The following is a 14365-nucleotide window of genomic DNA, read 5'->3' as shown; positions in this document are numbered from 1 at the left end:
GCTGCCACGCCGTTACGCTCCAGCATTTCTGCACTCCTCAACGTGATCATTTTGACTAGCTTTCAGTTGTTTACACCTCAACCTGACCAACTTTCTGGCAATAAAACCCCTCTTCGTTTTTGGTGTCTGTGTGTAGTTCTTGTGCTGATCTCTCATGAAACCTAACACTTTAATTAACATTCGACCCAAACTCCTTGTTCGGAGCGTCCCTCGCGCTGAAACGGTGCAGCTCGGCGGTGCCGTGGGCATAAACAACTCGGTACGACATTTCGCGCGGGTGGGCGTGTGATGTTCCTCCGCTTCACTGGTAACCCTGGATACTCTCCGCCGTACGGGTGCCTTACTCCCTGAACCTGAAGCAATGAGGGACATTTTAGGGCGGTCGGGTTCGGGTTTACCTCTGCTCCGGCGGGGCCAAGCGGGTGGCATCCGTTCGGTCCCGGACCTTTGTGCTGTTTGATTACCAAGTTTTTTTTCCCTTTGATCGCACACCGCGACCCCCTGGTCCTCAAAGCGATTTCCATCTCTGGCGGGGACGTCGGCACGGCGCAGCTCCGGTTCGAAACCAATTTTTTGGGGTGTGATTTTTGTACATCATATAGCCACTGACACCAATACACAACCAGTGGCCAAAAAAAACTTTACCAGTGTAGGCAACTTAATAATAATAATAATACATTTTATTGATAAGCGCCTTTCAAGACACCCAAGGACACTTTACAATAACATAAAACACAAAAATACGGGTTGAGCAGCTGACATCTCTGTCATTTTTTTAGTGAGAATTTATTTTTTTCCAGAACAACACTCACAAAATTAGATATAGGTCTACATGACTTCCAACATTGTGATGTGCACTCACAGCAGCAATACCAGTTTTCGGCCTCTCAATTCATGCAAATTCTTCTTAAAACACTTGTAACCCGGATTATGGCATGAGGCAATGGGGAGTGGACATAACCAAAATCTATATTGACTAAAAGAGTAGCGTCGTTAAAATTTGCTTAATTAAACAGAACTGAATATTGCCGTGGCCCGAACGAATCAGGGCACAGAATACTAGTGGGGTCTCAGCGAATGAGAGGTGCCGTTTTTTTACCTTCGTGACGTCACGAACGTGCGGCGCAACCTATCTCGCTCTCTTTTTCTGACGGGACCTGAACGCGAACAGACGTATTCTTCGGCTGTTGTAAATAAGTGTTTCGGAAGAAAGAGAGAGTCATTCTACGCAACCTCGAGCACTGTACCTGGCTAACGTAGCCGTTAGCTTTCCGTACCGCCGGGATTTCGCCGACCGTATAACGTCGTCGTAGTCTCGTTCAACATTCTTCTGGCCGGGTCTTTTGTGGAGTTCTAATTGAGGACAGCGCTGGGATTAGCGTGCCTTCAGTGGAGTGGATTCCATTACGGTGCCCTGACTTCCAAAAGTGCTGGAAAAGAGGGTACAGTGGTGGTGGCGAGCCAACCAAAGAACATACAGTATATTACATTTGATAAACTTTATTTTATTTTATTTGTGTTGGTGATGTTTAGAAGAATTTATTTTGTACGACAGGAGTTGACAAGAACATTTTGTGTTTAGTTATTTCATTTAGATTGAAAGAAAAAAAGAAACTCACACCGGTGTTGAGAAAGGTGATCACCAATTATTTTGCTGGAAGGAAAGGTCAACTAAGAGGTTGAGACTAAATTGGATTTATTTACCTTTTTTTCACTGTGTTTGTCGTGATAATTTTGTTGTCACGTGTTTATGTTTGATATAAAAGGTAATTGTTTTTACAACTGTTGTCTTGTTTCTTTGCCCATGCCACCCCCTCAATGGTGACATCATTGGCTCCAGTGAATCGAACCTAGTGTCCCCTTACTGGTCCAAGTAGAAACCCGTTGTCTGCCCCAGAGTGTTTCATCATCTCCAGCAATTATAAAACAGACGTAGCCCTTGTTACACACTGCTCATGGTACCACCTTTCGCACTGGGTCTCGTCAAAAGGGGGGCAGGGGGAGAGAACCCTAACATCGCAAGATTATATGTTAGGAAATTTCCATCAGGATAACTCTAAGTTGCTTTTAAAATTCCATTTTTTTTTCTTACTTGAACCAACCCAATTTCAATGATGCATGCAAAGCATCATGAAGACAATGTCGATGCAAAATAAATTGTGTGTTCTTCCATTGTAAAAATCACTCGTTTTGTCAGAGGACCTTTTCCAGGTGGTTTTGCCATTGAGAGCATGCCACAGTGCAATGGCGAGAACAAATACTACAACGTGACGGAATATCAGTGAACATTAAACTTAAAATTCACAGTGTGTAAATATGGGATTGAAATTTTATCTTGACATTTTATTTTCATCAGAGCAGTGAATAACACGAGATTTTTCGTTGTGGTACAAATCATAAAAAAAGATTTTCTAAAAGCTTTCAGAATTCATCCCTGGTATCAACACTTCATTTTCATGAAGTCGTTTGAAACAAAATATTTCTTTGTCATCATTTCTGGATGCCACAATTAAACATTTTTTGCATGGGTGATCATCATCCAATAAACCTGCTGTGGTCAGTATTTCTGATGATTGTCTTGTTCTTTTATTTTCCATCGCCAAATAATGTTCTAAAATTGATGCACGGAATGTCTGGGGAAGGCCTTCATCAGTTCCACTGCCATCTGAAAAAAATAGCTTGTTTGTCTTGTGGGAGTGACAAAACGGTTTCGGGCGAACAATTTGAAAACACAGTTTGTACAAGGCTGCATAGAGCCGGACGATCGCTTGGTTGTGCGTTGAAGTTTTGGACCCCGTGTTGTCAACCCGCGCCACTTTCAGCCTGCCTGGCTTGGAGGAGCTCCGGCGGGGACCAACTGGCAGCATCGTTTCTATACCGGCCCGTCGCGGGCGTATTCGACGAGGTTTATTAGCCCGTTGCTTGACACCCGCGCCCGTCCCGGCTTCCCGCAAGATCCCCCTGATCAGAGCTGCATTGCGATCCGCTAGGAGCAGCCGCGCCCGGGCCGTGTTTTGCAGCGGCATTGTACGACATTTGGCGAGGATGGGTGTGAGCTTTTCACCCAATTCGCTTGCAACCCGGGCCACGTTCGACCGACGGGCGCGGCGAAACTCCGGCGAGGTAAGGCGGGGGGCATATTTTCGTTCACAGAATGTCGCGCGGGTGTGCGTCGGAGTTTCCTGCCCTTTGTGTTAGGGTCCATCGTTTGTCCACAGTGTCGACCCTCTCTTTTGATTTTGCGCCCGGGACCTAACCGATGCTGTCGCTTGGCCCCGCCAGAGCTGCGCCGTGCCTGGCGGGCCGGCAAAGGCGAGTGTTGCAAGCGAAGAGGTGGAAGACCTCGCGCACACCAACACGACCTGCCGGGACCAAAGCTGCTGCGCGCTCGGCTCCGCCAGAGATGCACCTCGCTTTGAGGGACAGGGGGCGCGGTGTGCAATCAAAGGGAAGAAAAACTTCGAAATCAAACCGCGCGAAGTTCCGGGACCGAACCGATGCCACCCGCTTGGCCCTGCCGGAGTTGTGCGGGGCAGGTAGGGCCGAGAGTGGTGTGTGTGACAAGCGAAGCGGAGGAACAGCTGACGCCCACCCGTGAGAAATTTCGGACCGAGCCATTTTTGCCCACGGCCGAACCGGAGTTGCTCCGCTGCGGCGCTCAGGCTGTTCCGACGAGGATGTTGGGGCGGAGCGCTGGGAGCGCCGCGGGTGTTAAGCAAAGTGTTCGGCTTCGTGAGAGATGAAGAGAGGAACCACGCGCAGACACAAAAAGCACACAAGGGTTTTATTGCCAGTAAGCGAGACAGGCCGAGGTGGTCACAACTGAAAGGTTAGTCAAAATGATCAATTCGAGGAGTGCAGGAATCCTGGAGTGGTACGGCGTAGTCGACACGGCAGGAAGGATCTCTGACGAAGTGACAATGGGTGGCTGTTCAGGCTGGCTTTTATGCTGCAAGTGGCAGATGAGATAAAGATTCGCAGGTGTGTCGGGGAGGCAGGTGCACTGATTAGAGAAGCGCCCATCCCACACTGAAAAAGGTAACAATAACTTTTTGGGAGCGGAAAATTCCCCCACAGGAGAACAGAGAAATAGTGGTTTGACTTCGTGGAGTTCGTGGCGCAATGCATAAGGCGCCTGACTACAAATCAGGTCATATTCGGCCAAATATGTGGATGCCCTATCCACCAGGTTGAAAAAGAGATGAAGAGCAAACACTGTCAATCATAATAAAGTTTCTCTGTCCCAATATCCAAAAAAAAAAAAACAGTGCAAAGTAGCAAGATTAAGAAAATCTTTAAAAAAAACGCTCACATGAGGCGGATTTTGAGCCTTGACTATGCAGTGATATTAATAATAATCATGAAAAAGTGTGATGGTGGCGTGGCATTCATTTATCTTTTGAATTGCTGCGTTTAGATTTTTGTTTTTTGCTTTTCCTTGTATTTGGGTTTAGTTTCAAGCGCAGCTCATGTTCACACAATGCACATTTTATCTTATTATTTTTAGAGGGTCACAGGAAATCATATGGAATGCTGCAATGGCCAACTCTCACCAGCAGAGGCTATCGTAAAGTGCTGGCCGTGCATGGACAAATCGGGCTCTCGCATTTCAGAAAGCACAAGAGTGACACAACGTGGCATCAGCTCTGAGCAGCAAATATTGTCAATTCATTGTCAAATTTTTCCGTCCCAAGAACCCCCCCAAAAAAAGTCAAAAGAGCCAAGATTTTTTAAAAACGCTCACATCAGAAGGATTTTGAGGCGTGTCGATGCAAAAACAAAAAAGAAAAAATACAATTAAAAAGTGTGATGCGGACACGACGTTTTTTTGAATTCTAAATTGATATATTTCGATTTTTTTTGCTTTCATATGTATTTGGTTTTAGATTCGATTGCAGCTCATGTTCACAGAGCGGACATTTTATGTTGTTGCTTATTTTTAGAGGGTCATAAACAAAAACACATACTTGACTTCTTCGTTTACAGTTGACTGAATAGGGATGATTGTTTTATTTGGGAGCAGAGAAATGGTGACTTAAATTCGCTGAGTTTATGATGCCATGGATTCAAACTCAGAAAGTGTGCTCAGCTCGGGCTGAAAATGCATTTAAAGCAATAAAAACTCAAATTGAGTGTCACTAAACCAAAGGACTTATGCACACTCTTCAACATGTATTTAGTTTTTGATGTCCTCCTAAAGCCTAAATAAGCATTAATTTGATCACACAACTTATTCCTATGAAGATACATTCAAACTCAGAAAACGTGCTCAGCTCGGGCTGAAAATGCTTTTAAAGCAATAAAAACTCAAATTGAGTGTCACACCTAAACCAAAGGACTTATGCACACACTTCAACATGTATTTTGTTCAGGATGACCTCCTGAAGCCTAAATGAGCATTAATTTGACCACACAACTCATTCCTATGAAGATACATTCAAACTCACAAAACGTGCTCAGCTCGGACTGAAAATGCATTTAAAGCAATAAAAACTCAAATTGAGTGTCACGCCTAAACCAAAGGACTTATGCACACACTTCAACATGTATTTTGTTCAGGATGACCTCCTGAAGCCTAAATGAGCATTCATTTGACCACGCATCTCATTCCTATGAAGATACATTCAAACTCACAAAACGTGCTCAGCTCGGGCTGAAAATGCATTTAAAGCAATAAAAACTCAAATTGAGTGTCACGCCTAAACCAAAGGACTTATGCACACACTTCAACATGGATTAAGTTCAGGATGATCTCCTGAAGCCCAAATGAGCATTAATTTGACGACACAACTCATTCCTATGAAGATATATTCAAACTCAGAAAACATGCTCAGCTCGGGCTGAAAATGCATTTAAAGCAATAAAAACTCAAATTGAGTGTCACACCTAAACCAAAGGACTCATGCACACACTTTAACATGTATTTTGTTCAGGATAACCTCCTGAAGCCTATATGAGCATTAATTTGACCACACAACTCATTCCTATGAAGATACATTGAAACTCAGAAAAAGCGCTCAGCTCGGGCTGAAAATGCATTTAAAGCAATAAAAAATCTAATTGAGTGTCAAGCCTAAACCAAAAGACTTATGCACACACTTCAACATGTATTCAGTTCAGGATGACCTCCTGAAGCCTAAATGAGCATTAATTTGACCACACAACTCATTCCTATGAAGATACATTCAAACTCACAAAACGTGCTCAGCTCGGGCTGAAAATGCATTTAAAGCAATAAAAACTCAAATTGAGTGTCAAGCCTAAACCAAAGGGCTTATGCACACACTTCATTATGTATTTTGTTCAGGATGACCTCCTGAAGCCTAAATGAGCATTAATTTGACTACACAACTCATTCCTATGAAGATACATTCAAAGTCAGAAAGCGCGCTCAGCTCGGGCTGAAAATGCATTTAAAGCAATAAAAACTCAAATTGAGTGTCACACCTAAACCAAAGGACTTATGCACACACTTCAACATGTATTTTGTTCAGGATTACCTCCTGAAGCCTATATGAGCATTAATTTGACTACACAACTCATTCCTATGAAGATACATTCAAAGTCAGAAAGCGCGCTCAGCTCGGGCTGAAAATGCATTTAAAGCAATAAAAACTCAAATTGAGTGTCACACCTAAACCAAAGGACTCATGCACACACTTTAACATGTATTTTGTTCAGGATAACCTCCTGAAGCCTATATGAAAAATTAATTTGACCACACAACTCATTCCTATGAAGATACATTCAAACTCACAAAACGTGCTCAGCTCGGACTGAAAATGCATTTAAAGCAATAAAAACTCAAATTGAGTGTCACGCCTAAACCAAAGGACTTATGCACACACTTCAACATGTATTTTGTTCAGGATGACCTCCTGAAGCCTAAATGAGCATTCATTTGACCACACATCTCATTCCTATGAAGATACATTCAAACTCACAAAACGTGCTCAGCTCGGGCTGAAAATGCATTTAAAGCAATAAAAACTCAAATTGAGTGTCACACCTAAACCAAAGGACTTATGCACACACTTCAACATGTATTTTGTTCAGGATAGCCTCCTGAAGCCTAAATGAGCATTAATGTGACTACACAACTCATTCGTATGAAGATACATTCAAAGTCAGAATGCGCGCTCAGCTCGGGCTGAAAATGAATTTAAAGCAATAAAAACTCAAATTGAGTGTCACGCCCAAACCAAAGGACTTATGCACACACTTAAACATGTACTTAGTTCAGGATGTCCTCCTGAAGCCTAAATGAGCATTATTTTGATCACACAACTCATTCCTATGAAGATACATTCAAACTCATAAAACGTGCTCAGCTCGGGCTGAAAATCTATTTAAAGCAATAAAAACTCAAAATGAGTGTCACGCCTAAACCAAAGGACTTATGCACACACTTCAACATGTATTTTTTTCAGGATGGTCTCCTGAAGCCTAAATGAGCATTAATTTGACTACACAACTCATTCCTATGAAGATACATTCAAACTCAGAAAACGTGCGCAGCTCGGCCCGAAAATGCATTTAAAGCAATAAAAACTCCAATTGAGTGTCACACCTAAACCAAAGGGCTTATGCACACACTTACACATGTATTTAGTTCAGGATGTCCCCCTGAAGCCTAAATGACCTTTAATTTGACTCCACAACTCATTCCCATGAAGATACATTCAAAGTCACAAAGCGCGCTCAGCTCGTACTGAAAATACATTTAAAGCAATAAAAACTCAAATTGAGTGTCACACCTAAACCAAAGGACTTATGCACACACTTTAACATGTATTTTGTTCAGGATGACCTCCCGAAGCCTATATGAGCATTCATTTAACCACACAACTCATTCCTATGAAGATACATTCAAACTCACAAAACGTGCTCAGCTCGGGCTGAAAATGCATTTAAAGCAATAAAAACTCAAATTGAGTGTCACACCTAAACCAAAGGACTTATGCACTCACTTCAACATGTATTTAGTTCAGGATGTCCCCCTGAAGCCTAAATGAGCATTAATTTGACCACACAACTCATTCCTATGAAGATACATTCAAACTCACAAAACGTGCTCAGCTCGGCCTGAAAATGCATTTCGAATAAAAACTCAAATTGAGTGTCACGCCTAAACCAAAGGGCTTATGCAAACACTTCAACATGTATTTAGTTCAGGATATCATCCTGAAGCCTAAATGAGCATTAATTTGACTACACAACTCATTCCTATGAAGATACATTCAAAGTCAGAAAGCGCGCTCAGCTCGGGCTGAAAATGCATTTAAAGCAATAAAAACTCAAATTGAGTGTCACACCTAAACCAAAGGACTCATGCACACACTTTAACATGTATTTTGTTCAGGATAACCTCCTGAAGCCTATATGAGCATTAATTTGACCACACAACTCATTCCTATGAAGATACATTCAAACTCACAAAACGTGCTCAGCTCGGCCTGAAAATGCATTTAAAGCAATAAAAACTCAAATTGAGTGTCACGCCTAAACCAAAGGACTTATGCACACACTTTAACATGTATTTTGTTCAGGATGTCCCCCTGAAGCCTAAATGAGCATTAATTTGACCACACAACTCATTCCTATGAAGATACATTCAAACTCACAAAACGTGCTCAGCTCGGCCTGAAAATGCATTTCGAATAAAAACTCAAATTGAGTGTCACGCCTAAACCAAAGGGCTTATGCAAACACTTCAACATGTATTTAGTTCAGGATGTCCTCCTGAAGCCTAAATGAGCATTAATTTGACTACACAACTCATTCCTATGAAGATACATTCAAAGTCAGAAAGCGCGCTCAGCTCGGACTGAAAATGCATTTAAAGCAATAAAAACTCAAATTGAGTGTCATGCCTAAACCAAAGGACTTATGGACGCACTTAAAGAGGTATTTAGTTCAGGATGTCCTCTGAAGCCTAAATGAGCAGTAATTTGACCACACAACTCATTCCTATGAAGATACATTCAAACTCAAAAAACGTGCTCAGCTCTGGCTGAAAATGCATTTAAAGCAATAAAAACTAAAATTGAGTGTCATGCCTAAACCAAAGGACACTTCAACATGTATTTAGTTCAGGATGTCCTCCTGAAGCCTAAATGAGCATTAATTTGACCACACAACTCATTCCTATGAAGATACATTCAAACTCAAAAAACGTGCTCAGCTCGGGCTAAAAATGCATTTAAAGCAATAAAAACTCAAATTGAGTGTCACGCCTAAACCAAAAGACTTATGGACACACTTAAAGAGGTATTTAGTTCAGGATGTCCTCTGAAGCCTAAATGAGCAGTAATTTGACCACACAACTCATTCCTATGAAGATACATTCAAACTCAAAAAACGTGCTCAGCTCTGGCTGAAAATGCATTTAAAGCAATAAAAACTAAAATTGAGTGTCATGCCTAAACCAAAGGACACTTCAACATGTATTTAGTTCAGGATGTCCTCCTGAAGCCTAAATGAGCATTAATTTGACCACACAACTCATTCCTATGAAGATACATTCAAACTCAGAAAAAGCGCTCAGCTCGGGCTGAAAATGCATTTAAAGCAATAAAAACTCAAATTGAGTGTCACACCTAAACCAAAGGACTTATACACTCACTTCAACATGCATTTAGTTCAGGATGTCCCCCTGAAGCCTAAATGAGCATTAATTTGACCACACAACTCATTCCTATGAAGATACATTCAAACTCACAAAACGTGCTCAGCTCGGCCTGAAAATGCATTTAAAGCAATAAAAACTCTAATTGAGTGTCAAGCCTAAACCCAAAGACTTATGCACACACTTCAACATGTATTTAATTCAGGATGACCTCCTGAAGCCTAAATGAGCATTAATTTGACCACACAACTCATTCCTATGAAGATACATTCAGACTCACAAAACGTGCTCAGCTCGGCCTGAAAATGCATTTCGAATAAAAACTCTAATTGAGTGTCAAGCCTAAACCCAAAGACTTATGCAAACACTTCAACATGTATTTAGTTCAGGATGTCCTCCTGAAGCCTAAATGAGCATTAATTTGACTACACAACTCATTCCAATGAAGATACATTCAAATTTAGAAAGCGCGCTCAGCTGGGACTGAAAATGCATTCAAAGCAATAAAAACTCAAATTGAGTGTCACACCTAAACATAAGGACTTATGCACACACTTTAACATGGATTTTGTTCAGGATGACCTCCTGAAGCTATATGAGCATTCATTTGACCACACAACTCATTCCTATTAAGATACATTCAAACTCACAAAACGTGCTCAGCTCGGGCTGAAAATGCATTTAAAGCAATAAAAACTCAAATTGAGTTTCACGCCTAAACCAAATGACTTATGCACACACTTCAACATGTATTTAGTTCAGGATGTCCCCCTGAAGCCTAAATGAGCATTAATTTGACCACACAACTCATTCCTGATAAGATACATTCAAACTCACAAAACGTGCTCAGCTCTGGCTGAAAATGCATTTAAAGCAAGAAAAACTAAAATTGAGTGTCAAGCCTAAACCAAAGGACACTTCAACATGTATTTAGTTCAGGATGTCCTCCTGAAGCCTAAATGAGCATTAATTTGACCACACAACTCATTCCTATGAAGATACATTCAAACTCAGAAAAAGCGCTCAGCTCGGGCTGAAAATGCATTTAAAGCAATAAAAACTCTAATTGAGTGTCAAGCCTAAACCCAAAGACTTATGCACACACTTCAACATGTATTTAATTCAGGATGACCTCCTGAAGCCTAAATGAGCATTAATTTGACCACACAACTCATTCCTATGAAGATACATTAAAACTCAAAAAACCTGCTCAGCTCGGGCAGAAAATGCATTTAAAGCAAAGAAAACTCAAATTGAGTGTCATGCCTAAACCAAAGGACTTATGCACACACTTCAACATGTATTTAGTTCAGGATGTCCTCCTGAAGCCTAAATGAGCACTAATTTGACCACACTACTCATTCCTATGAAGATACATTCAAACTCAGAAAACGTGCTCAGCTCGGGCTGAAAATGCATTTAAAGCAATAAAAACTCAAATTGAGTGTCACACCTAAACCAAAGGACTTATGCACACACTTCAACATGTATTTAGTTCAGGATGTCTTCCTGAAGCCTAAATGAGCATTAATTTGACTACACAACTCATTCCTATGAAGATACATTCAAAGTCAGAACGCGCGCTCAGCTCGGGCTGAAAATGCATTTCGCAATAAAAACTCAAATTGAGTGTCACACCTAAACCAAAGGACTTATGCACACACTTCAACATTTACTTAGTTCAGGATGTCCTCCTGAAGCCTAAATGAGCATTAATTCTATCACACAACTCATTCCTATGAAGATACATTCAAACTCACAAAACATGCTCAGCTCGGGCTGAAAATGCATTTAAAGCAATAAAAACTCAAATTGAGTGTCACGCCTAAACCAAAGGACTTATGCACACACGTCATGTATTTTGTTCAGGATGACCTCCTGAAGCCTAAATGAGCATTCTAAGAAGATACATTCAAACTCACAAAACGTGCTCAGCTCGGGCTGAAAATGCATTTAAAGCAATAAAAATTCAAATTGAGTGTCACGCCTAAACCAAAGGACTTATGCACACACTTCAACATGTATTTTGTTCAGGGAGACCACCTGAAGCCTAAATGAGCATTAATTTGACTACACAACTCATTCCTATGAAGATACATTCAAACTCACAAAACGTGCTCAGCTCGGACTGAAAATGCATTTAAAGCAATAAAAACTCAAAATGAGTGTCACGCCTAAACCAAAGGACTTATGCACACACTTCGACATGTATTTTGTTCAGGATGACCTCCTGAAGCCTAAATGAGCATTAATTTGACCACACAACTCATTCCTATGAAGATACATTCAAACTCAGAAAACTAGCTCAGCTCGGCCTGAAAATGCATTTCGCAATAAAAACTCAAATTGAGTGTCACGCCTAAACCAAATTGCTTATGCACACACTTTAACATGTATTTAGTTCAGGATGTCCTCCTGAAGCCTAAATGAGCATTAATTTGACTACACAACTCATTCCTATGAAGATACATTCAAAGTCAGAAAGCGCGCTCAGCTCGGACTGAAAATGCATTTAAAGCAATAAAAACTCAAATTGAGTGTCACACCTAAACCAAAGGACTTTTGCACACACTTTAACATGTATTTTTTTCAGGATGACCTCCTGAAGCCTATATGAGCATTAATTTCACCACACAACTCATTCCTATGAAGATACATTCACTCACAAAACGTGCTCAGCTCGGCCTGAAAATGCATTTAAAGCAATAAAAACTCAAATTGAGTGTCACGCCCAAACCAAAGGACTTATGCACACACTTCAACATGTACTTAGTTCAGGATGTCCTGCTGAAGCCTAAATGAGCATGATTTTGATCACACAACTCATTCCTATGAAGATACATTCAAACTCACAAAATGTGCTCAGCTCGGGCTGAAAATGCATTTAAAGCAATAAAAACTCAAAATGAGTGTCACGCCTAAACCAAAGGACTTATGCACACACTTCAACATGTATTTTGTTCAGGATGACCTCCTGAAGCCTAAATGAGCATTAATTTGACTACACAACTCATTCCTTTGAAGATACATTCAAAGTCAGAAAGCGCGCTCAGCTCGGGCTGAAAATGCATTTAAAGCAATAAAAACTCAAATTGAGTGTCACACCTAAACCAAAGGACTTATGCACACACTTCAACATGTATTTTGTTCAGGATGTTCTCCTGAAGCCTAAATGAGCATTAATTTGACTACACAACTCATTCCTATGAAGATACATTCAAAGTCAGAAAGCGCGCTCAGCTCGGGCTGAAAATGCATTTAAAGCAATAAAAACTCAAATTGAGTGTCACGCCCAAACCAAAGGACTTATGCACACACTTCAACATGTATTTTGTTCAAGATGACCTCCTGAAGCCTATATGAGCATTAATTTGACCACACAACTCATTCCTATAAAGATACATCCAAACTCACAAAACGTGCTCAGCTCGGATTGAAAATGCATTTAAAGCAATAAAAACTCAAATTGAGTGTCAAGCCTAAACCAAAGGGCTTATGCACACACTTCAACATGTATTTAGTTCAGGATGTCTTCCTGAAGCCTAAATGAGCATTAACTTGACTACACAACTCATTCCTATGAAGATACATTCAAAGTCAGAAAGCGCGCTCAGCTCGGGCTGAAAATGCATTTAAAGCAATAAAAACTCAAATCGAGTGTCACGCCTAAACCAAAGGACTTATGCACACACTTTAACAACATGTATTTTGTTCAGGATGACCTCCTGAAGCCTAAATGAGCATTCTATGAAGATACATTCAAACTCAGAAAACTTGCTCAGCTCGGCCTGAAAATGCATTTCGCAATAAAAACTCAAATTGAGTGTCACGCCTAAACCAAAAGGTTTATGCACACACTTCAACATGTATTTAGTTCAGGATGTCCTCCTGAAGCCTAAATGAGCATTAATTTGACTACACAACTCATTCCTATGAAGATACATTCAAAGTCAGAAGGCGCGCTCAGCTCGGGCTGAAAATGCATTTAAAGCAATAAAAACTCAAATTGAGTGTCACTAAACCAAAGGACTTATGCACACTCTTCAACATGTATTTAGTTGTGGCTGTCCTCCTGAAGCCTAAATAAGCATTAATTTGATCACACAACTTATTCCTATGAAGATACTTTCAAGCTCAGAAAACTTGCTCAGCTCGGCCTGAAAATGCATTTAAAGCAAAAAAAAAAAACTCAAATTGAGTGTCACGCCTAAACCAAAGGATTTATGCACACACTTTAACATGTATTTATTTTAGGATGTCCTCCTGAAGCCTAAATGAGCATTAATTTGACCACACTACTCATTCCTATGAAGATACATTCAAACTCAGAAAACGTGCTCAGCTTGGGCTGAAAATGCATTTAAAGCAATAAAAACTCAAATTGAGTGTCACACCTAAACCACAGGACTTATGCACACACTTCAACATGTATTTAGTTCAGGATGACCTCCTGAAGCCTAAATGAGCATTAATTTGACCACACAACTCATTCCTATGAAGACACATTCAAACTCAGAAAAAGCTCTCAGCTCGGGCTGAAAATGCATTTAAAGCAATAAAAACTCTAATTGAGTGTCAAGCCTAAACCAAGACTTATGCACACACTTCAACATGTATTTAGTTCAAGAAGACCTCCTGAAGCCTAAATGAGCATTAATTTGACCACACAACTCATTCCTATGAAGATACTTTCAAACTCAGAAAACGTGCTCAGCTCGGGCTGAAAATGCATTTAAA

This window comes from Hippocampus guttulatus, chromosome 17 (assembly GCF_054856545.1).
Source record: "Hippocampus guttulatus isolate MCC_2025c chromosome 17, RoL_Hgut_1.0, whole genome shotgun sequence".
NCBI classification, from domain to species: domain Eukaryota; kingdom Metazoa; phylum Chordata; class Actinopteri; order Syngnathiformes; family Syngnathidae; genus Hippocampus; species Hippocampus guttulatus.
This window is presented reverse-complemented; position numbering follows the sequence as displayed.